Source organism: Lissotriton helveticus, chromosome 6, assembly GCF_964261635.1.
Source record: "Lissotriton helveticus chromosome 6, aLisHel1.1, whole genome shotgun sequence".
Classification (NCBI taxonomy): Eukaryota; Metazoa; Chordata; class Amphibia; order Caudata; family Salamandridae; genus Lissotriton; species Lissotriton helveticus.
In genome coordinates, this window is record NC_136067.1 from 692,397,471 (window position 1) to 692,420,486 (window position 23,016).

Sequence of the window (23,016 nt, forward strand, 5' to 3'; positions counted from 1 at the left end):
AGCGTAACTGCACAAAGACAAAAACAAGAACAAAATACAACTCTTTTTGTTACTGCCTGCAATACTTAATGTCTCATGTAAGTGAGACATACCGTTCTCTGCTCACCTGCCACAATATGCTGTGGCCCCCTTTCTCTCCTGCGTGCTCTTATCTGCGATGTTATCCACTGCAATGTACAGTGAATCTCTACCACGTCTAAAAGGTAAATGTAAATGTGTCACTCACTGATACCTAATTATTAGCGTTTCATGTTCGTGCCTGACGGCAAATATAACTATCACAGTGGTTACCTGTATCGTTCGTAAAATCTCTACCCTTGGCGTTCCTCTGCACTTGATGTTCACGCTACCAGCGTTTCAACAAACCGTCCACATCTGACGTCGTGCATAAAACAACAAATGAGAACGTCTCTTCCTTCCAAATTCTAATATTCAACATCAGCGACAACGAAAACGGACTCAGCTCCTGGGGCGCCCGAAACCAACTAACTGCCTCAAAATGGCTACCATATCCAAAAGTGTAAAACTTTATCAAAATGGATCCCCAATAGATGACGCCCATAAAAATATAACAAATAAGCTTTTCCCAGAGAAAACCAGACCGTTCTACCGCGCTTAGTTCCACATCAGAAATATTCATGATTAGTTCCTCTTGGGTTTGCGCTGTGCGCCATCTTGCTTTTTTGGGCCCTTGTCCCCTCCTTGTTCGTTTGTTTTGGATTGGGATTGGTCGTCTGGAGGGTGGTTTGACGTGCGGCCTGATTCTAAAAAAGCCTGCTTAGAGGAACCACTAGTTTCTGATGTCATTTCATGTGTGCCACCCATAGCCCCTCCTGCTGGTGGGAGAATGGGTAGAGTTTCTTGTTCAGTGACTAAACTCTTTTCCGATGTTGTAGCATCTGGTTTTCTGAACACGCGTCTCTGGGCATAAGCATCGGCCCAAGTATAAACTTCATCAAGTTTATAATCGATCATGTCCCTTTTACATTTTCTCAACTTTCTCTCATGTACCTCCTTAGCATGTTCCTCTAGTTTTTCATTTATGTCAAGTAACGTTTTATCCAGTTCCTCTGAGGTCATCCGCTTGGATAATTCAGATTTCATGTCAGTAATCTCTGTTTCTAATTCTTTCAGAACATTTGATAGTTCTTCAGTACCACACGGAAATGAACCACACGATACTCCAGTTGAGATTTACTGTTTTGGAGAGGGTGTTAGAGTCACAACATGTTGATGCCACCCGCTTTTTAGCGCAAAGAGAGACTCATTTGGTACGTTTCTTGAGAACTTTGGTACCCCATGGACTGAATGACAAAATTGAAATGTTATGTTTTTTATGATGATCTTGATGATGTTGCAGGACTGTAGTTTCATGTTTATTGTGTATCATCATTTGTGATCATGTTTTTCAGGCTCATGCAAGATGAATACTTAGACACTAGATACACATATGGAGGCCTTACATTTTCTAGTTTAAGCACTGGTATTTGGGTTTTTGTCACCATTCATGAAGCATTTTTCTTCATATTTTTCCACGGCACTATTATAATCTTTTAAAGTGATGTCATAAATATTTGCCTTTTGATAGTAGTACATGTGAATAAGCTCGTTTTATATTAGATCAGTTTTCTAGTTCTGTTTTTTAGTTTCGTTCTTGAATAGTTCTGGTTTTGTCTGGGAAAAGCTTATTTGTTATATTTTTTTGGGTGTCATCTATTGGGGATCCATTTCGATAAAGTTTTACACTTTTGGATATTGGTAGCCATTTTGAGGCAGTTAGTTGGTTTCGAGCGCACCAGGAGCTGAGTTTGTTTTCGTTGTCGCTGATGTTGAAGATTAGAACTTGGAAGGAAGAGACGTTCTCATTCGTTGTTTTATGAGCAACGTCACATGTTGACGGTTTGTTGAAACATTGGTAGCGTGAACATCGAGTGCAGAGGAACGCCAAGGGTAGAGATTTTACGAACGATACAGGTAACCACCGTGATAGTTATATTTGCCGTCAGGCACGAACATGAAACGCTAATAATTAGGTATCAGTGAGTGACACATTTACATTTACCTTTTAGAAGTGGTAGAGATTCACGGTACACTGCAGTGGATAACATCGCAGATATCAGCACGCAGGAGAGAAAGGGGGACACAGCATATTGCGGCAGGTGAGCAGAGAACGGTATGTCTCACCTACATGAGACATTAAGTATTGCAGGCAGTAACAAAAAGAGTTGTATTTTGTTCTTGTTTTTCTCTTTGTGCAGTCACGCTTCCATCTGACAGGCACGAGATAATAACGGGCAGAGAAGGTGGGATAGGAGCCAATATATAAGCATGCAGTATGGGTGGAAGAGCCACAGGTGGCTTTAATCACATATTGTTTAGTCACACATATTTTAGCACATTGAGTGTTCACTGGATGAATTTAAGGTTTACTTCAGGAGCACTATTCATATTTCATGAGCATGACAAACAGCAGAGGTCACAAGCATGTTGGTACCACCCTGGTCTATCCCTTTTCTTTGATTTTAATAATTTCAATTTTGTATGTACTACAAGAAAACGTTTTTGTTAAATTGCAGCATTTCCCCTGATGAAGGTTTATACCGAAATGCATTGGGTGTTGAACATACCAAGGATTCCTCTACATGAAATTTAATGGACAGCGTTTTGTGAATTTGTTGAACATTCCGAATATTCATGGATTGAGAGGAATTAAATCAAGAAATTAAGAAGTTTTGAACTGGATGACATTTATTTGAGTTTAATGAGTCATTTGTAAGAATTTTGTGTTAATACAATGGACTAATATTGGGAAGGAACTTTCAAACATTGATTTTCTATTATTAAGGAAACAAATGGCACCATAGTGGGCCAGGGAATTGTGCATCTCAACCAACAGTTCCTGTTGCTTTTTGTTGTTTTTTCACCTGGCAGGGGTCGACCAGGTTTTGGGACAGCACCAGGACACAATTGATTTAAAGTGATTAGTTTTACAAAAGGGGGAATACAAATAGGAGTGCAGGTTGTCAAATCTTTATATATATAGTACTTCCACTACATCTTACCATTAGTAAGTCATCATTATCAATTTTGAATGTCTATGGCCACACCAGTGTGAATGTTCACTTTTTGGGAACAGTTCTCTACCAAGTTAATGTTGTATTCTGATGCTGAATTTATTGTTGGAGGAGATTGTAACCAATTTATGGACCCCTTTGTAGATAGAATTTCTATGGTTAAATATTTACCCCAAAAATGCCCCAAAAATTCAGAAAATATATACTTTACAGAGGGTTAATAGATGCCTTAGCGAACATACAGTTGGGATGGAATGAAATATACTTTCTACTCTCCAGTTCACCAGTCTTCACCATTTTAAATCAAGAATAGATTACATTTTTTGACTCATGATTTACTTACAGGCACATGTATCAAGCTAAAATGTGCTCTCAAAAATAGGGAATAGCTATTTGCAAGTGCTTTTTAGTATTTCCAAATGCATCAACCAAAAATAACAAAATCGCAAATATAAAGAATTGCTAAAATAGGGAAACAAGATATTGCGATTCCTTATTAGCGATAAACAAAAATGCAATAGCAAATGAAGAATCGCTAAAATAATTTTTAATACTATGCATGTAAAATCGCAAATAGCGATTTCAGTGAAAATCACTATTTAGCAAGTGCAGATGAAGGGGAATCACAATCAGGTGGTAAAAAAATTAATTTCAGCTGCAAACCATCAGAAGGCTATTTAAACTAACCCATGAGGTTACAGAGGCTTTTCACAATGGCAGCACATAACGTGTTTGCGAGGAGGATGAGGATCCATGCAGCAGGCCAGGCCAGAAGGAGAATACAGGAGAGGATCTTCCGACTGCACATCACTTTTTTGGGACAAACAGCAGAGGAAATATATGATAAGTACAGGCTGAACGCTGCAATGATACTTGACTTAATAGCCGAATTGTAACCACTAATGCAGCGCCAGACACTTAGGACCCATGCCATCCCAACTCATGTCCAGGTGCTATGTTGCCTGCACCTACTTGCGACAGGCAGTTTCCAGGGAGTAGTGGCAGTAGCTGGATAGGATATCGCAAAGCTCCCTTTCATGGTTCTTCAAATCCTTCCTGGCCGCCATGATGACTATGATGCACAACCACATCACCTTCCCCCAACCCAACAGGAATTGAACCAAACAAAACTCGACTTCCACCAAGTAGCACTGTTTCCACATGTTATTGGATGCATAGATTGCACCCACGTAGCCATATGTCCCCCAGCAGAAAATGAGTATATCTTCCGGGAACAGGAAATCGTATCACTCTATCAATGGTCAAGCAGTGTGCAATGCAAAAAATATCATAACCGACATTGTAACGCAATACCCTGGGAACAGCCATGATTCATACATCTTTCGACATAGTGGTATTCACAAACGTCTGCTCTGGGGGGAATTTGGTGAAGGACACCTGCTAGGTAAATAAATATACTTACTCACATGACTAAAATATGAAATGGCAATGCATCCCTGACACTAACACTTTGCTTATTACCCAGTAGATGACAGTGCATACGCCGTGAGGAACTATATCATGACTCCATACTTGAACCCAGCCTCCCCACAAGAGCAGAGGTACAACGCAGCACACATCAGGATACATAGTGTGATTGAACGGACATTTGGATTGCTCAAAAGTCACTTTCGTATCCTGCACAAAACTGGAGGAGCGATGCTGTACCAGCCAGAAACCTGCTGTAGGATTGTGGATGCATGTGCAATGCTGCACAATATAACAACAAGGAGAGGCATACCCATAGAGGTGTCCGACACTGGGGACAACCAGTTCCCGGCACACGCACAACAGGCACATTTGGCAAGTTCAGCGGAAGGGCAAAGGAAACGTGCAGACAACACCCATCATTATTTCTGAGGTATGTAATGATGAGACACAACACTGAATATCTTGAACTGAAATGTTTTTACTTGCAAGTGTACAGGTAGTGGTGTCTAGCCAAACATAGATGGTGCCTAATAGCACAATTACTGCATGGACCAAAGGACAAATGAAATGCATATTGGACTTCATACTCAGTCACTATGAATATCTTGGACATGGTTACGTCACCATGGAACATGTCCAGAAGTATAATTCTGTTTAGCTCTTCCTCCCACGCACACCCAAACATCTTTCACCTGCATCTGCATCATCACTCCTACCTGCAATGGTAGGTGTTGACCTACGGGTACTGCACCTCCTGCCAGTGCTGACTGGTGCAGACATGCTGCTGAGGCTGGATGCCTCCTCACTTCCCTCACCTCCTGTAACATTGCTGAGCCCACCAGTACCAGCCTGCATCTGTTCGACAGCAGTGGTTAATTGGCCAAGCGCCCTGGCCAAATCCCCACAACAATGGCCCATATCTATTTGCATTGCAATGGACCTACGTGACAGCAGTGCAGTGGTGTTGCATAATTTGTTGTTTGACCTTGTATTGCCAGCCAAGCATATCATAAACTGGTGATGCCTCCTACTCTGTGTGTTGTGTCCCTCCATCATCACATGACTCAGCTCCTGCAGTGTTGCGTTTGTCTGTCTGTTGCCTTTCACACTTGCTGTAGTCAGTTCCCTCACACAATTGGCTATGACTGATATGTTTTTATTCATTTTTGTCATTTGAAGATTCATAGCTCCCATATGTCTTGCTTGCCGTCTCTGCACCCTCATCATCTGGGACTCCATGCCACCCTACACATTTGGAGTTTGTACCTCCTGTGCTTCTATGAGGGCTCTTGACCTGCGTCTTTGTCTCATCCAGACCTGTGCCTGAGGTGTAGTTGTGGGGCTCACTCTAGGCTGGCTTGTCTCAGGAGCTGTTTCAGGATCCTGATCTCTCTCCATTGGCTGCAGAGTTGTGACTGTGGCCCTGCATCTTAGGGGTGCCTGGGATATGCTTGGTGGTGTCACAGGTGTCAACACAGCAGCCTTTGCAGTCACCTGTGTGATGTCTCCACATTCACTGTCATCAGTGTCTACTTCTTCAGCATCTGTGGTGTGAAACAGTACACTATTATTTTGTGTTGGTGCTAATGTTGTGCCACATTAACATTTACTTTACTCTTAAGATCTCACTGTCTGTAATCAAATGAAGTTTTGTGAGATATTGGCTTACAATGTTGATTTTGACTACCAATTTGGCTAAGCAGTCTACAACTCCCATAATACATTTGGGTCTCTATGTAAAATGTGGACTGGAGTCAATTACTGTAATTTTGGCTTTTACTTACAGAAAGTGCACAATTACTATGTACATTGATATGTATATTTGAATGCATCTTACCTTGTGTACTACTGGCCGCCCGGATGTATCCAGCTGCGTTACTCCCACCACTTCTTCTGGCTGGATAGGGTCCTCAACCAGGTCCTCCAGGGCTGTGTTGTCTGGGACTGTTGAAGTTTCTCCACCAGTACCCTTAGCCTCCTTTGTGCTATTTGCTCCTTGGCACGGCTACGCAGGTCGTACTATCTCTTCTTTAAATCTTCTATACTGCGGTGTGTCAACCCCCAAAGCATTTACTTTGTCCTTAATCCTGTTGCACATTCTTCTGTTTTCAGCCTCAGTTACTTTCAGTGAGAGCTTTCCAAAGAACTTATCATGGCTCTTTGCCACCTCCTAAATTAGGTACTCTAGTTCCCTCTCGCTGAATTTTAACTTTCTCTTCCTGGCCACTGCACCCTCTTCTGATATTTTTTGGTCCATTTTTGCTCTCTGCAGGTGTCAGCTGAACAAAGCTTGTATTTTCGGAGCTCTCCCGCAGCACTCTGCTTCTTGCTCTCACTTCCTCTGGGAACAGAATGCAGCATGGGCTGATTGACTTCCTGGTTGTGAGGTCATCAGCCTGCTCCCAAAGCGACTCGGTACAATTGCGAACTCCCAAATTGCGATTCTTTATTTTAAAATCGCTAATTTATTTAGCGATTTTTACAGAATCTTTATTTTTTCGCTATCTGCATCATGCATAGGTAATAGCGTTTCCTTATTTGTGAGTCCCTAAAATTCGCAAATAAGGATTCTCTATTTATTTGCTTGATGCATATGCCAGCTAGTTCTTTAGCGAAAGCTGAAATATTCACTTTCTAATTGCAGACCATGCACTGGTTTTTATTGACTTGTATTTATTGCCGGACGTCTCTTGTTCTAAAAGATGGCATTTTAATAATAGCTTGTTAAGAGATAAGCTTTTTGTGGAGAAGTTTGAGCAGTTTTCAAGGGATTTTATCACCACTAATATTTTCTCAGATTCTAAACTTAACTTTTTGTGGAATTCATCTAAACAACTGCTAGAGGATATATTATAGATTATGTTGTGGCTAAAAAAAACAAAAGAAAACACATACAGAATCTTCCTTTTCGTTGGATTCTATTAAACCACTTGTACATGAATATTACACTTCCAACCAGGACACTACTTAAAAACACCTCATTCGGGCTAAATTAGATTTCAACAAAAAATGTGTTAAGTGCATTGGCATGTCATTTGTCCCGATTAATATTAATTTTATACTAAGAACTCTTTTCATAAACCCTTTGAATCCTTTCTTGGCTATAAACAGGGGGAAATGGAAGTTACATTTACCGCATATGCAGACAAAGTTCTACTCTATGTTTCAGAGTCACATAATCCTATTCCTGTTTTCTTTGATTGATAAGTCAAACGTCATGTCCCTTAATAAATACAGTTTAAAGGATATGTTTACATTTTCTGGGTTTACCTGAAACTCAAAGGGTATCAAATGTTGAGGAATTAAATATTTCAACACTAAAAATGAAACAATTCACCTTAATTTGGCAGACATTAACCACAAAAAAATTACCTTGTCAGAGAAATGGTCACCTTTGTATCTATTATGGTGGAGTAGATTAGATACAACAAAAACTCTGATGGTATCAATTGTTTATTTCTACCTATCAATGCTTCTCATGAAGCTTCCCCAATAGTTGTTTAAAACTCTTAATAGTTTGCTCATCATATTTTTATGCCACAAAAAGAAGGTACGTATATTGTTACATGAACTACACAAAGCAAACAAATGTGGGTGGGGTGACCTTCCCTGATTCATCTGATAAATCATTCAGACTTTGTTTTGAAACACATTTGGCCTCTGTTATTCAAAGATGATACTGCTTATCTTACAGTGTGCCATACATTGTTGTAATCTCTAATATCTTCATTCAAATTCAGGAACATGGTCCATATCTCACAGCCTCTTGAGCCCTTCTCCTTTCCTATTATCAGTAGCTCAATTAACTTGGCAAAATCTATCATCACCCAGCCGCTATCACCTTTGCATTCATTTCTAGGATCTTCTATTTAGTATAATAATAATAATAAATTATTTAACCAAACTATTTTTTGAAAGGTTTGGAGATCACAGGGCATCATCCCCCATTCATCAGCTACTCTCAGGCATGGAATTCTTCTCTTTTCATGAACTTCAATGTAAATATAAACTGCCTGCCTTGTATAAGTTTAAATAGGAGTTGCTAAAGTAGACTATTTCATAATACATGTGGGTCCTAAATGCTTTAGATACTTCTGCTCACAGTATATATCTGCTGTTTTTAATTTTGTCATTAATGTTATTTATCTACAAACATCTTGATTAGCTCCCTACCAATAGTTTAAAGCGAAGATACAATGGGAAACAGACTTAAAATGCAACTTTCCACATCAAACTTGAAATAATATCTGGTCTAAAATCCACTCCACCTCAGGTTCAGTCAGTACCGCACAAACATTATACAAGTTTTGTATAAGGTTATTTATGACCCCTGTCTCTCTCCATAATACAATCTCACTATAGATGATAGTTGTGAACACAGACTGTATGCTTTTGTTTTACTATCCATCACTTAATACCGTCTGGTTACAAGTTTCAGCAAACATCTCAAACATTTGTGCTTTAACATTCCCTTTTGATGAATTGCATCTTTTCCTTGTTGCCTCTTCACAGGTATACCCAGACGTGGGTCCCTTGCTCACTTTGCCTCTGGATTCAAGATAGCCTGGCTGATGAGGGTTATGAACCCGAAACCGGTCCCAATATGCTTGTTTACGGTCCAGGGAAGCCATGGCAGTTCGGGCTGGACTGTTCCCATGAGGCACAGGGTCAGACTGATTTGCATATGGCCATGTCTGAACTGGGGTGGTGGAGTGACCTAAAGAATGATAATGGATTAAACCCAGATCAGGTGACTGGGGGTGAGTGTTTGATTTGCTCAAACGCTCCGTCCATCATCCCCTTTGGTATCGCTTTCTTCACAGATATGGCATGACAATCTTATGGTTGAAAAATTTGTTGACTTGCTTATTGCTATTTCTGTACAAATTATTACATCTAGTTGTAAAAATGCCACCATTATTACTTTCACTAGATGGTGGAACCTCTTATATCATAACCATAGGCTTGATAGAGCAAATGCAATCTCTACTCAGCAACAAATTATTAAAGACTTTCTCTGGTTACAACTTTCCTCCTATTTATCTAGACACCATTGTAACGCAAATGTCATTTTACATCCTCCATGAATATCAGTTTACCATTGGTTTAAATATTTAGTATTATTATAATTATAACTTTTACATTTGGCATTTCTATTATCAATAGTTTCTCTTCCTCTTCCAGTAAGGCTCTATCTATTATTTATTTTATTCTCTATGTATTCCTTTCCATCTTTCTCTTTTCTTTTCACTTCTGCATTTTTCAACAAAATATAACAAAAAATATATAAAACTATGGGTCATATTATCAAGAAAGGGCGATACATTATCGCCGCTTTTATCGGCAGGAAACTGCCGCTAAAGCGGCGATAATGCGCTTGATAATATGCCCTTGTGGGCTTCTATGGGAATTTACAAGGGCATATTATCAAGCCCATTATTGCTGCTTTAGCGACAGTTTCCTGCCAATAAAAGCAGGGATAATGTATAGCCCTTTCTTGATACTATGGCCGTATGTTTTCTGATGAATCAGGGTACATGCTTTTGCATGCCTTTCCACTGCTTGTGCAAAATATAACGTATATAATTGTTTGGTTTAATAACGGTGCTCTTTAGTCAAACACTATTGACAAGATTAGTGATTTAATGGTATTTCTGTTATTTCCAATAGAGTTTTTTCATAAATCATTTTCTAAATAAAAAAAAGAAGAGGCTTAGGTCGGAACTAAATAAACTTGAAATGTGTGAATGTAACAAAATATTTTGGAAGTTCCACTTTTAAGACTTTCAAAAATGTACTAATTTATTTGAGGATTAGGGAGGATCACCTTAATTTTAGCTTTCCTTCACCTTGACGTAAGAAAGCTATTTATTCCATGTGATGTAATGCGTCTTACATTGGTACTCTCCAGCACAGTGGTCCCTAATCTGTGGTCTGACGACCCGTAGAGGTCCACGAAGCATACTCAGGGCGTCTGCAACTGTTTTACAACATTAAGTAATCCTAAATTGAATAAAGTATATTTAAACAAAAAAATTATTTATTTTGGGATTTTAAATAATCCAAGATTTGCACATTTATTTGATGTAGGAATGTTTTGTCGTATTTTTGTATATTTCACTGTAGTTCAAATCATAGCAATTGCTTAGTCTGGGGCATCCCCAGCTTCCAAAAATGAGTTATAGAGGTACCTGAATTCCAGTAACGATTCAGTACGGGTCCTCAGAAGTCAAATTGTAGAAATCGCTGGTCTAGCATACCAAAGCCACTCACTGAAGTGATACGTGTGAATGTATGCTGTGTGGCTTCCAAACTCTTGTTTGTGTATCATAACATAATAAAGATCACTTAACATACCCCATAGCTGTTGAGGTTTTGTAAAATAGAAGTTTTAGGGGGCTATTCACAAGGACTTATCTTCGATTTATCTCCACCTTAACGCATCAAAAGTGGACATAGATTTAACACCCCATTCACAAGCTGGTACAAACTGCAGACATTGCCAGTATTCCCGCGATAACTGCCCCAAAATGTATCTCCACGGTGGACACCACCAACTAACCCTAATGAGATACAGAGTAGGCAATCCCGTGCAAAAACACATGCAAAACCACAACACCACTTTCACAACAAACTGCCAGATCTGAGATGTGAACAAAAAAGAGGCGATAAGCTGTGGTAGCAGCAGGGAATTAACACCTGCCTTTTGCAGGTGTTAAGCAGGACGACTACCTGCAGCATAAAAGGGAGCCCAGCCAAGAGCCACACCAAAAGACCCACAGATGCCATGGAGACAATGATCATGCAACGTGGATACCCATGAGGGCCACAACACCCACTGCAACCACCCCAGGCCCGCCACCACCCCCAGGAACCATCCGCCCCCCACTCGGGAACACCATAGAGACAGCGTACACAAAGACAGCGGACCCACCGGAAATGCACCTGCTGCCCAGACCCTATGCCAGAGGAGGACATCGTCCACTACAGGCCCAAAAGGACAACTATCCCCCTCGTCCTGACCCACATCCCCCACCTGCTGATGGTACCAACCCAGTGGACAACCAACATCCCTCCACAGACAAAGCTGCTGGCTGCGCAGCACATGCCGGCCTCTGGTAACATCCAACCCACAACTGCCAGAGTCGGAGGAGTCACACAGCCGGCCCCATCCAAGGTCATCACACCTGTCCTGGATGCCAACGTCAGCCTGGTACCCCAGCACTGCCACGTCACCCACACTGCGCAGGAGCAGCTGGAGACCAAGCAAGGCCGCACGCCATAGCTGGATTCCCTCCTGTGTCAGGGACAATCAACTGCACACATGTACCCCTCGTGCCCCCTGCCCACACTGCACAAAACTACCAAAACAGAAAGCACATGCATACCATGAATGTGCAGGCAATAGTGGACCGCCCCGGACTCCTCAACAATGTTGTGGCCAACTTCCCAGGCAGAGTGCAGGAAACTCAAATCTCCTACAGTCCATCATCGTCCAGCGCTCCCAGGATGGCACACATGGAAATGCATTGCCCGTTGGTAAGTCCAAAAGAAACACACCACACACCTCCAGCCCACAGCCATGCAACTAACGACACTGCCAATGGCCACGCAGCACAACTACATTCAATATGACACACAACATGCCAACCGACCAGACACGACAACACAACTCCATTGGGAATCCGGCATTGCCATGACCACAAGCCAGCCACGACATGGCACCACAGTCACACAATAGCAGGATTTGAGGAGATGGCATGGAGCAGGCATGTGTGAGAGCAGTAAGTGATTAAGGAATGTGAACTTACCCAATGCCAGGTGTGGCGTGGAGGTGCCGGACAGACCACAGAGTGCAAACTACGGAAATGGACATGTGGAGATCAACTGCTGGTGCACGGAGTGTAGTGGCTAGTGGACGCAACCATGTCCCCACAGGCTGTGGGGCAGAATGCGGAAATGTCACATGTTACGTCCCCCCCTGCATGGGCGTGCGTAGCGGGTTTGACCTGCGTATGCCAGGCCTACGTAGAGGTGTGAACAAAAATCATGTCACACTGGTCGTGGTTCTCGTTTGAAATGGACAACATGTCTGCCAGGGCGGCGCCTCTCAGCCCACCATGATTCCTGCGCCAGGCATGGCAAGGCCTGTGTCCCTCTGCGCCTGCTGCACCCAGGGCTGATGGTCTCCAGACCTGTCATGCCTGTCCCAGCGCACCAACGAGCCTCCGTTCACCTGCCTATACCGGCGTGTGTCCAAGAGGGCCCACCATGTGCCGGTGCAAGCTCCAAGCACCAGTCCCGTGAACTCGCAGCCTCCGCAGACCCTCGCTGTCCCCCCCGACGCTGGCCCACATTACTCCTTTCTCATTGACATACTCCACTGGTGTCCTCTTCGGCCCAGTAGGTCCAACATGTGGAACTGTGTCCTGAGTCCTGAATGGCAGTGACCCCAAGTCCCTGGCAGCGGCCACAGAATCAGACTCCCTTCCGATCAGTGACTCATAATTCCATATTGCAGGCCTGCGACACTTGGTGCCACTAACCCTGTTCAATGCAGGCTTGTGACACGTGGTGCCACTAACCCTGTTCAACGCAAACCGATGACAAGTGGTGCCACTAACCCTGTTGAATGCAATCCAGCGACACGTGGATGAGGGCTCAGGCCTACCCTGCGGACCAGTAGGTCCCACATGTGGAACTGTGTCTTGGGTAAGATGTGGAGGAATAACACCATTGGACACGCCTCATTGCAGGTGGCATCCCCTAACAGCACTGGTGCCACTAACTCTATGCGCAATTAGTCATGGGCACCATCAGGTTGGACCTTGGTGGCATCTGAGTCCATGGCCTGGTGGTTTTCTGCATCTTCATCTGGCTGGACCGGACTTGCTGTACGACATGTGTCTGTTCCATTCATCTCCACCATAGTGACTGTTTCAGTGGGGTCCTGCCCTCTGCATCATGCACTGGGGGTACACCTTCCACTGTCCACCGAGACACTCCGCAAAAAGCCCCTTTGTCATCTAGGGAAACCTGCTCTGCACTTGTGACCCTGCCCCAGTGCCCCGCAAGTCAGCTGCCCATGGCGGTAGGCCCGTGCAGGAGGCTGTGCATCTGGGGCCACTAACTCTGTGCAGCACAAGTCATGGGGCCTTTATGGTTGAATGGTTGTGTCCTTTACGATGTACACTGTTGTCGATTTCTGACTGCACCAGGCAGCCCTTGCCCACTGGTGTGCACACACCCCACACAAATCCAACACAGGTGTCACTCGGTATGTGTGCCTCCTAATAAATGTGGCCATGCCTCTAACCAGTGTGGCTCACTGGTTAGAGGCGGCAGACCCGAGAGCAGAGGACGGCCCGGGACCAGGGTTCGATTCCCGGCGCGGCAGGTTTCTGGACCAGGGTCAGCGGACTCGATAATTCTCTCGCCTCGGTGCCCACTCTGATCAGCGTTCACACTCGGCAACTCTGGGCATTAGCTTGCCTCATCTTCACTAACGGCCCCACCAGACCGCCGGGGATGCCTGGTCTCACCCTGGAGATACCCATTAAGGGACCATCTCTCAGGGAAGCCAGGAAGGGTTTCGCAGCGGTCGAAGCGCCTTGGGACCCTACGGGTAAGTAGTGCGCTATATAAATGCCTATACATTTACATACATACTATACATTTACATGCGTACGTGCCCGTAGCCATTCACACCATCTGCACAAGTGTGTCCATGTGGTCATTGTGTCAGCATGATGGGCACAGGCCCTGCAACATCACAGTGTGCTGTCTTCAGCAGACAATACCATGTCACCTCAGCGTTGGCAGTGACCCTGGGTATGTAGCTTTGCACGTACCCCCCTGCATGCACAATTGGCGTGTGCTGGTCTGGCGTACGTCAGGTCAGCGCTGGGGTGTGCTGATTCGGCAGGGGGAGCAGGGCATGGCTCGGACCTGGCCTTGGACAGGAAGTGTGGTTAGTGTGTCTCTGTGTTGGGGTGTTGTCGCCACCAGGGCCACAGTAGTCGATGTTGCAATGTGGCATGCACCAGGAGGGCGGGCCCGCACGTACTGGGACATGTAGGAGCGCAAGACCGCTCAGGGTCTTGGCACATGTATGCCAAGTGTTTTGTGTATCAGTCCTGCGAATGCATGAGTCAGTTGCCTGGTCTCATTCGCAGCGTGATCATAGCAATCCATGGGCTGTACACCTGTGTCCGCCCTGTTCAACCTTTGGCCTACATTCAAGTGGCCGCACACCTCCAAAGGCCAGCGACACGGTGTTGTTGGCATGCTGCTGGACATTCACGGACAGGCATTACAATGGTGTGCCGTAGGAGTGCATGTGATGCAACAGTGCAGCGCCACACAAGTGTGGGGGCTCGTGGGAGGGAGGAGCAGCTGTGTGGCAACATAACACACAGTGAGTCCACTCATGTGCCACGTGCTCGACATATCATCCATGATTCCCAGGGTCGCAGAAATCCCACCACTCCCACAACAGTGAAGTTTATTTTATTTGCATAGTTAATTAAAACCATTGCAACGCATATTACAAAATTATTAAAACATCATTATTTAAAACTCTTAAAATAGGTCATGAAATAGGAAATTCCTTGGAATTTAGAAGAAACTCAATAAAACTGGGTAGAGCACACTTTTTTACACTATCTGCAGGACAGTGCTGGTCTCTGTGTTAAATAGCTCTCGTCCTGTTCAGCGATATGCTGTGTTTGCCTCATGGGCTCAGCTTGCACAACGATGTCGCACTGGTGCTAGACAGACATGTTCAATAAAATGTCATTAGATCCTATTGTCCATCTGTTGATCGGCCTGCGTCTGTAGCATTTTCCACCGGTTTTGGCATTCTCTGTTCGGCCACTCTAAAAAATCTCTCAAATCTGCAGTTTAGTTTGGTGTTTGATGGATTCAGGCAGGCAAGCACCGCTTGCCTTCTGGTGCCAATCCCTCTTTGCTTAAATTGGTCTTTAAGAAGCAGTTGGCGTGCCTGTTGCAACGACAGGTCTCTGCACATCTCCTGTATGCATGCAGATGGTGACGTTACTGTAGAGATGAAAGGTCCTTTGTCTGAACCATCAGACAGTAGCACATCTGCAGCTCTGAGCAGGAACTTGCATGTGCCCAGCACTCCCTTACAGATGTGATATCATTTACTTGCGACTCCCACACTACGTACTGCCCGACATGAGACCAACGTGTACACATCCCAGACGCAGAAGTCCTTGGTCGTAGTTAGCGTGCGTGAAATGACCTTCACACGTGCTCCCACCCCACCCCAGGCCTGCACCCGTTGCACACAGACACTGCTCATTGCACCGAGCTGTGCCATTTCAACCACAGGACTGGCACAGGGCAAGCCAGTGCCACTTTAAGCAGAGCCACTGAAGCAATGGCAGACCATCCCGGACACATGCTCGACTCCAGTCACATGGACCACCTGTACCGTGCACGTCTGCTGCATGTACTGGGGGCACTGCCGTTGGCAGTGCTGCGGATCAGTTACCGACTGAGCTACCGCCTTGCGTACGTCACCTGCGTTCAGCCTGTATTGCATTGTCACTCGTGCATATTCGCGTGGTCCATGGATATCTGCCTCTCCAATGTAACTGTAGCTGACCTGGATTACGACATGTGTGTGCGTCCCCTGTTGGCCCACAACCAGAAGTGTCACTGTGATGTTCGTTTATGGCATACATGGATGTTTGGCATGCAGACTGGAAACTGGACCTGAGAGAGTGCACGAGTCATCGTGTGCAGTGAGCACATTGAACCACTACCCGATTGGGCTTTGGCGCACATTGGGTCCAGTGGTAGGAGTCAGCACATCTGTCAGGGTCAGCTGATGGATTACGTCGACTAAATGTCAGATGTGGTGGACAATGATCGCTCACTGGAGATGTTGGCCTAAGTAGCTGCACTCGCGTTCATGGACGAGTGACATGGTACCTGCAGCCTCACCTGGATGTGACTCATTGCACGTGTCCCAACACCTGGTTGCATGTTGGGAATCTGGTCACATGTCCCAAGACGACAGTGGAAATGGCTGCATTGGCCCGGACTCATGATCCAGGGGCGGACAACCAAGGCAGGTTGTCACTGACTTCGTGTTGGTGATGGACTCCCCCGAGGTGGACATGGGCGCTTTCCTACGTTTCTCATTCAGACATGCTGCTGCATTGGTATGCATATCGTGGCACTTATCTTGGCTGTACTGACACACAGTTGTTGATAACGTTTCCGCACTTGCCTTTGTCTCCAACTGTGTTGTGTCGTGATTTGTATGCCAAAGTGTGTTACGGACTCTCTAGCTCCTTGCCATACATGCATTGCTACTCCATCAGGACTGTGGGATGTACTTGTGCATTATCGTGTCCCTGTTTCGTGCTTAGCCAGATGCTTATGGAGGTTTACCGCCCACAGGTGGGTGCACTTGTGTCATGTGTTCAGTTGTGCAAATGTTGGTGCTTGTACCACATTGTGTTCGATGTTGTGGTGCTCTGCTTCATATGTGTGTGTGCTGCCTTGTATGTGAGATGTCCTTTCAGCTCTGATTTGGCTCACCCTGTTCCGTTTTAGGCAGTGTGGTCTTCACTTCTGTGCTTGTTCAGTGGTGTGATATTGCCGGGTTGTGTGACTTGTGCTCCTGGTTGGTGTTGTTACTCTTGTGCATGGTTTGTCTGCAGTTGTGTTGTGCTTAATTGTGCATGTATGCCATTGTGCCCATCTTCCCCCGTCCCCCCAGTCCCTGCTGGTTCCTCTCCCTGTTGCTGTTGTGTCTGTTGTTTTGGGTAGTTTCCGGTCCCCGAGTCCTGCCGCCATCTCCAGACTGATGTGGTGGACACCATTTCCTCCATGCCATCCAGCTCGTGGTGTGGCACTGGACACCCACCTCTGGTGTGCATTGCTGCCTTCTTGTAGTTGACGTGTTTCTGCTTGTTTGTGCCTTTCTCATCATTTGGTGATGTTTAGCACACGTTCTTGTGAATATCCCCTCTAAAGTCCTTTCATTTGAAATCATGAGGGAATACATACATAACCATACAAGGCTTATTGTAAATACTACAATTTAACCCCTTCCATGCTCGTGACGGAACCGTTCCGTCACGAGCCACGGGTGGGCTGTGCTGGTGACGGAACGGTTCCGTCATGCCCCTCCCGCCATGCCTGCGCGGCGCGAATTCCGAGCCTGCGCTGACGTTCTAATGGGCGTGCGGGTCCGTGACGGAACTGTTCTGTCACAAGCACAGCTCACTTTAGGGCCGTGACGGAGCGGTTCCGTCACGGGCACGGAACCGCCGCCCGGCCCCGCCCCCCTCTTAGCCACCGCAGCGAAGGTGTTAAAACGAAGCATTTCGTGTCCGGTTTTTACTTTTCTCCTTCTGTAAAACGCACTTTCTGCGATTATCTGTTATTTAAATTCGGTGTAATTTATTGCTTGCTGTATATCATTTGTAATTATGATTCCAATGTATGGAGTATATTTGATTAAATCATCTCCTGATCGAGCCACAGAACATACTTGGTCAACTTCGTGACAAAATACATTTTTGTGGCCCAAAAATCCCTTAACATTACCGCAGGAAATACTATGATGAGTTTCCTTTGCATGATCCTCTCTGCCGTAGAACCAGGGTCAACATAAAATTGCGCAGTAAGGTCAGAAGAATAGAAAAGACGCAGGGCCATATTACCAAGGGCCTTATCGCCGCTTTAGCGGGAATTTTTCCCGCTATTCGGCGATAAAACTATCGCCCTATGATCAAGCTGCCGCTAACTACTGTTAGCGACTGTTTCCATGCGTTAGCTACAGAAAAAATTATTGCGAAACACGGAAGCGAAAAATATCGCTAATGATATGCAAGGTAGGCGTACCCTCTCTAAATTTCACCAAAACACTCGCTAAAACGATATCGCACTATTAACAACTAACGCATGGACATGCTTAGCGGGGAAAAAATTCCCGCTAACACCCCTAAGCTGGAGATAAATAAGAACTGCTAAAAGCAGTTCTAAAACAGCAAAACTGGAGATAAAAAATTCCTATAAAAGGAGACAGTGGAGAAGTGGAGAAGTGTGGCTCAATGGTTAGAGCGGCAGACCCTGATGCAGAGGTCTGGCCCGGACCAGGGTTCAATTCCTGCCTTGGCTGGTCTCGGCGGATCTTGGGCTTATAATTCCTCGGACCTGATTTCTCGCCTCGGTGCCTACTCTAAGCATGGGTCCCACGCTGCAACTCTGGGCAATAGCTTGCTTAGTCTCCACAACGGCCCCCTACAGCACTAGGGATGCCTGGTTGCACCCTGGGGATGCCCAGGAGTGGACATTTCACGGGGAAAAACCAGGAAGGGTTCCCTAGCGGTATGAGTACAGCGCCAGGACACTCAGGAGTATCAGTGCGCTTTACAAGTACGGCTACATTTACATTTACATCTACATTTACATAGGCCAGCCCAGACCCACCACAAAGCAGAGGACCTGCAGACGTCATGGAAGCAGTAATCATACAGCTTGGAGTCCCACAAAGGCCACAGCCCCCACCACCCCCACCACCACCGCCTCCTGGACCACCACCTCCTGGACCACCACCAAGGCAGCGGCAAAGACGACGGCGGCCAATGCGCACACGACTTGTCCTTGGAGATCTACAACCCCAGGATATCATAGCCCACTACAGGCTCAAACGGACATCTATTGAGTATATACTGAACCACATTGGCCACAGGCTCACACCAGCAACCCAGCGGATAACCAATATCCCACCGCAAACAAAGCTACTCGCTGTGCTGCATTTCCTGGCCTCGGGGACATTTCAACCCACAACATCCAGAGTGGGTGGAGTCTCACAGGCAGCCTTTTCAAGATTCCTCCCAATTGTGTTGGATGGCATAATCAGCCTGATACCTCAGGAACTACACTTCCCCAATACTGTGCGTGAACAGATCCTGGTCAAGCAGGGTTTCTACACCATAGCTGGATTTCCACAAGTACTGGGTGCAATAGACTGCACACATATCCGATTAGTGCCACCTGCGGACAGTGCACACATATATAGAAACCGAAAGCACACTCACTCAATGAATGTGCATGCAATAGTGGACCACCGTGGAATGTTCACAAATGTCATTGCTAAGTTCCCAGGGAGTGTGCATGATTCGTATATTTTCCAGCAGTCAGTCATCAACCAGCGCTTCCAGGATGGACGATATGGGAATGCAGTCCTAGTTGGTAAGTAGTAATCCAACATACCACTTCCATCTACAGCACATACATGCATATCAGAAATGTACCAATTACAATGTCACCATATCACATACAAGGGGGCATTTTTACAATAACTGGCGCATTCCTGCTAATCAGCAGGGATGCGTCAGTTACTGTGCGCCACAGCTCCGACATCATGGATGGGCGCCATTTACAAAGCGGTGCACCATGGTGCAAAAACAGCACAGATGTGGTGCCGTAAAAGTGATGCATAGCTGGAATTGCGTCAATGCTCTGGGGGCCCCATCTAGTTAATGCTGCCTCAATCCTTATACCTGCTTCAGCCAGGCACAGGGTTGTGACGCAGCATGGGCCTAAAAGTGACTGAGTGAAATCTTGTAGATATCACTCCGCCACTTTTAGGAGGTGTCCCAGCCGCGGAAGGCCCCCCCTGCACAGGAACGCCTACATGTGGTGCAGGGCATTACAATGTTACGCATCTCCCAGATGCCTCAGGTTGTAAGTACTCCTGCACAAAAGTAACACAACGATGTTGCAAATGAGATGCAAGGGGCGTTTAAATCTGCCCCAAGATGTCCAAAAACAACAGCCCGCACCAGACACATTAACACCATGAACTGTGGTCATTGTAGCCAGATACATAGACCAAAATCACTGCAAGTTGTACATCTCTGTCCCCCTCCCCAAAGTTGCAAGATGTGTGAAACATGCATGTGTGACGGAGAAACATCACTCACAAGCAAACTTGCAACACAACTCTCACTGTGCATGTCCTGTGCTGAGGGTGATTAATAAGCTTTATTACTTATAGCATACTTGTCCAGTCTTAACTTGGAAAGCGTATGGCCTTAATTCATAAAGGCCCTTAGTTTTCTTTAGTATGGTTTTAAGATTAACAAAAAGTCTAATTAGTAAAAAATCAGAAACATAAGAGATGTGATATCGCAACATTGATTATGTCTGTTGAGCACTCATGTCATTTTGTTTTGAGTCCAGGACAGGAAGGAGCACACAGTACAGGTAGTGGATGGTGTTGCACGTGCTGGAGTTGATGTTGTTGTTGAACCTAACAAGGGCCCAATGGTCCATGCATGTTACGGGTAGCTGACTGGTGATTTGTTTCAGACCATGACCGTTCAGACCATGTTGTTCTGCGGCAGGATTGCTGTATGCTGGCGCACACTAGGTCAAGTGTGTGTTGTGTGTAATCATGCCACCTATACCGCTAAGGTAAATTACAGTGCAGTAGGTGGATCACTGTCTGTTGCAGATGGGAAAAGAGCCACACATGCAACTCATCTGCACACTAAAATGATGTTGGATGGAGTCACAGCAGTGAGCCTTAATCACATGCTAACATGCACTACAACATTCAGCTTAAACAGATAGGCAACTCGATATACAACTTGACATCCATCCCAACACACAAATCCATGCTCATCAACAACACATCCAGCACAACCAATTACTAATCCTGCTTTCCCTTGTATGTCACAGGGGACCAAGGATATGCACTGGGAGCATGGATGATGACACCAGTACGTAACCCCACCACCCCTGGCCAGAGGCAGTACAATGCGGCACAGATACGCACACGGTCCATTGTAGAGCGGACATTTGGTGTCTTGAAGTCCAGTTTCCGGTGCTTGGATATCACAGGTGGCAGCCTGCTGTACAGTCCCGAAATGGTGAACAAAATTATCATGGCATGTTGTGTGTTGCACAACATATGTGTCCGTACCAAAGCCCCATGGATCCAAGTGCCAGACCCACCTGATAAGGATGCGGAAGAAGAAGAGGCTGTTGCTGTCAACCCCACACCAAATGCTGCAGGACTTGCACGGAGGAACCGCATCATCAACAATTATTTTGCCTGAGTCAGTCACGTGGTGTCTGTTAAATAAAATAGTCTAATAAATAATATGTTCATGTGTTACTGTCTGGCATGGGCACTGTACCCATTAAACAGTTACGTGTCCCAATGAGTGGTCAGATGAGACAAATCTCAATGGAGTTTGGGAATGTGTACGCAGTACAGTTATGCCCTGTACTGTGTCAAATGTATGACACTCTACTTGTCAAGGTACTACGTAGGCTACACTATGTCATATGGTTGTGTCACATGCTTCAAATACTAGCAAACCAGGGTGCTGTTTGTGATGAGGATTACATTCCTTCCATTTCCCCAATCCATGTATGATGGATTGGGTATGTTGTGTGAATCACACAAATTTGGAGTGTGTGAAATGGTGTACATGATGCCAATAGTCATTGCAACATCCCAATACACAATGGTGCCAATCATCAAGACACTTGTCCAAACCATGTCCGTCGTAGCTGCGGTAAACTGACCCTTAAGATGTGAACAATGTTCTGGATTACCAGACAATTTCTTTTCCCATTGAAGCAGGCACAAGATGTGCCGTATAAATAACCAGGGCCCGTATAACTTACATATCCTGAATATTACCAAGCTCATAGTTGATGTATAATGTCAAGTACATATCTGCACAGATGGCCATACTGTCAATGAGGTTCCTGAACAAATGCCTCAAAGATGCATGTGTGGAATGTGATAAGAGCTGCTATAAGGTCATGTAATGGCCAGAAATGTTGCTATGGCCGGTGAAAAGTGGCGCCATATGAACAGGGGAAAGGGCCTATGAATTAGACCACTTTAAAAGTAATGGGACAAATTAGAGTAACAAGTTGATGTTGCGTCTAATGTGGGTACAACATTAGGTTGTCTGTCAGAAGACCTCAGCCCAGAAACAACTACCAGCTACAGATCCACAAGGCCATACATCACTATGCTGACCAGATACTTTGCAGAATCGATGGACCATAACCATCACCATGATATGCATAACTGCAACATCCAAAATATTTTACATGGCTGGGTGAAGACACCTCCTACAGCTGGACAGACAAGTATATGTGTATACACACAGACCCCTGGGTCATTCATAGATACCAGTTCGACACTTCTGTAATTGCATTTCAACCACTACGTGACATCGTAACATCAACATCTGACATTACACATGCAGGTGCACACACCACAATGTTTAATGGAAGTGATGGCCCTATGTCACGTGTCCACCATGGGGGAGTAGCACATGTTAGACGAGGCTATCATCACTCATGGAGCACTTGTGAGCAATGGCAACATGACGTGGCATGTGTGGTGGCTAAGTGTACAAATAGTACTGACGTGCTTGGGGCTGCCTGGAGCTACCTTCCTAATTGTACCTACACATGTATGATGCAGAGC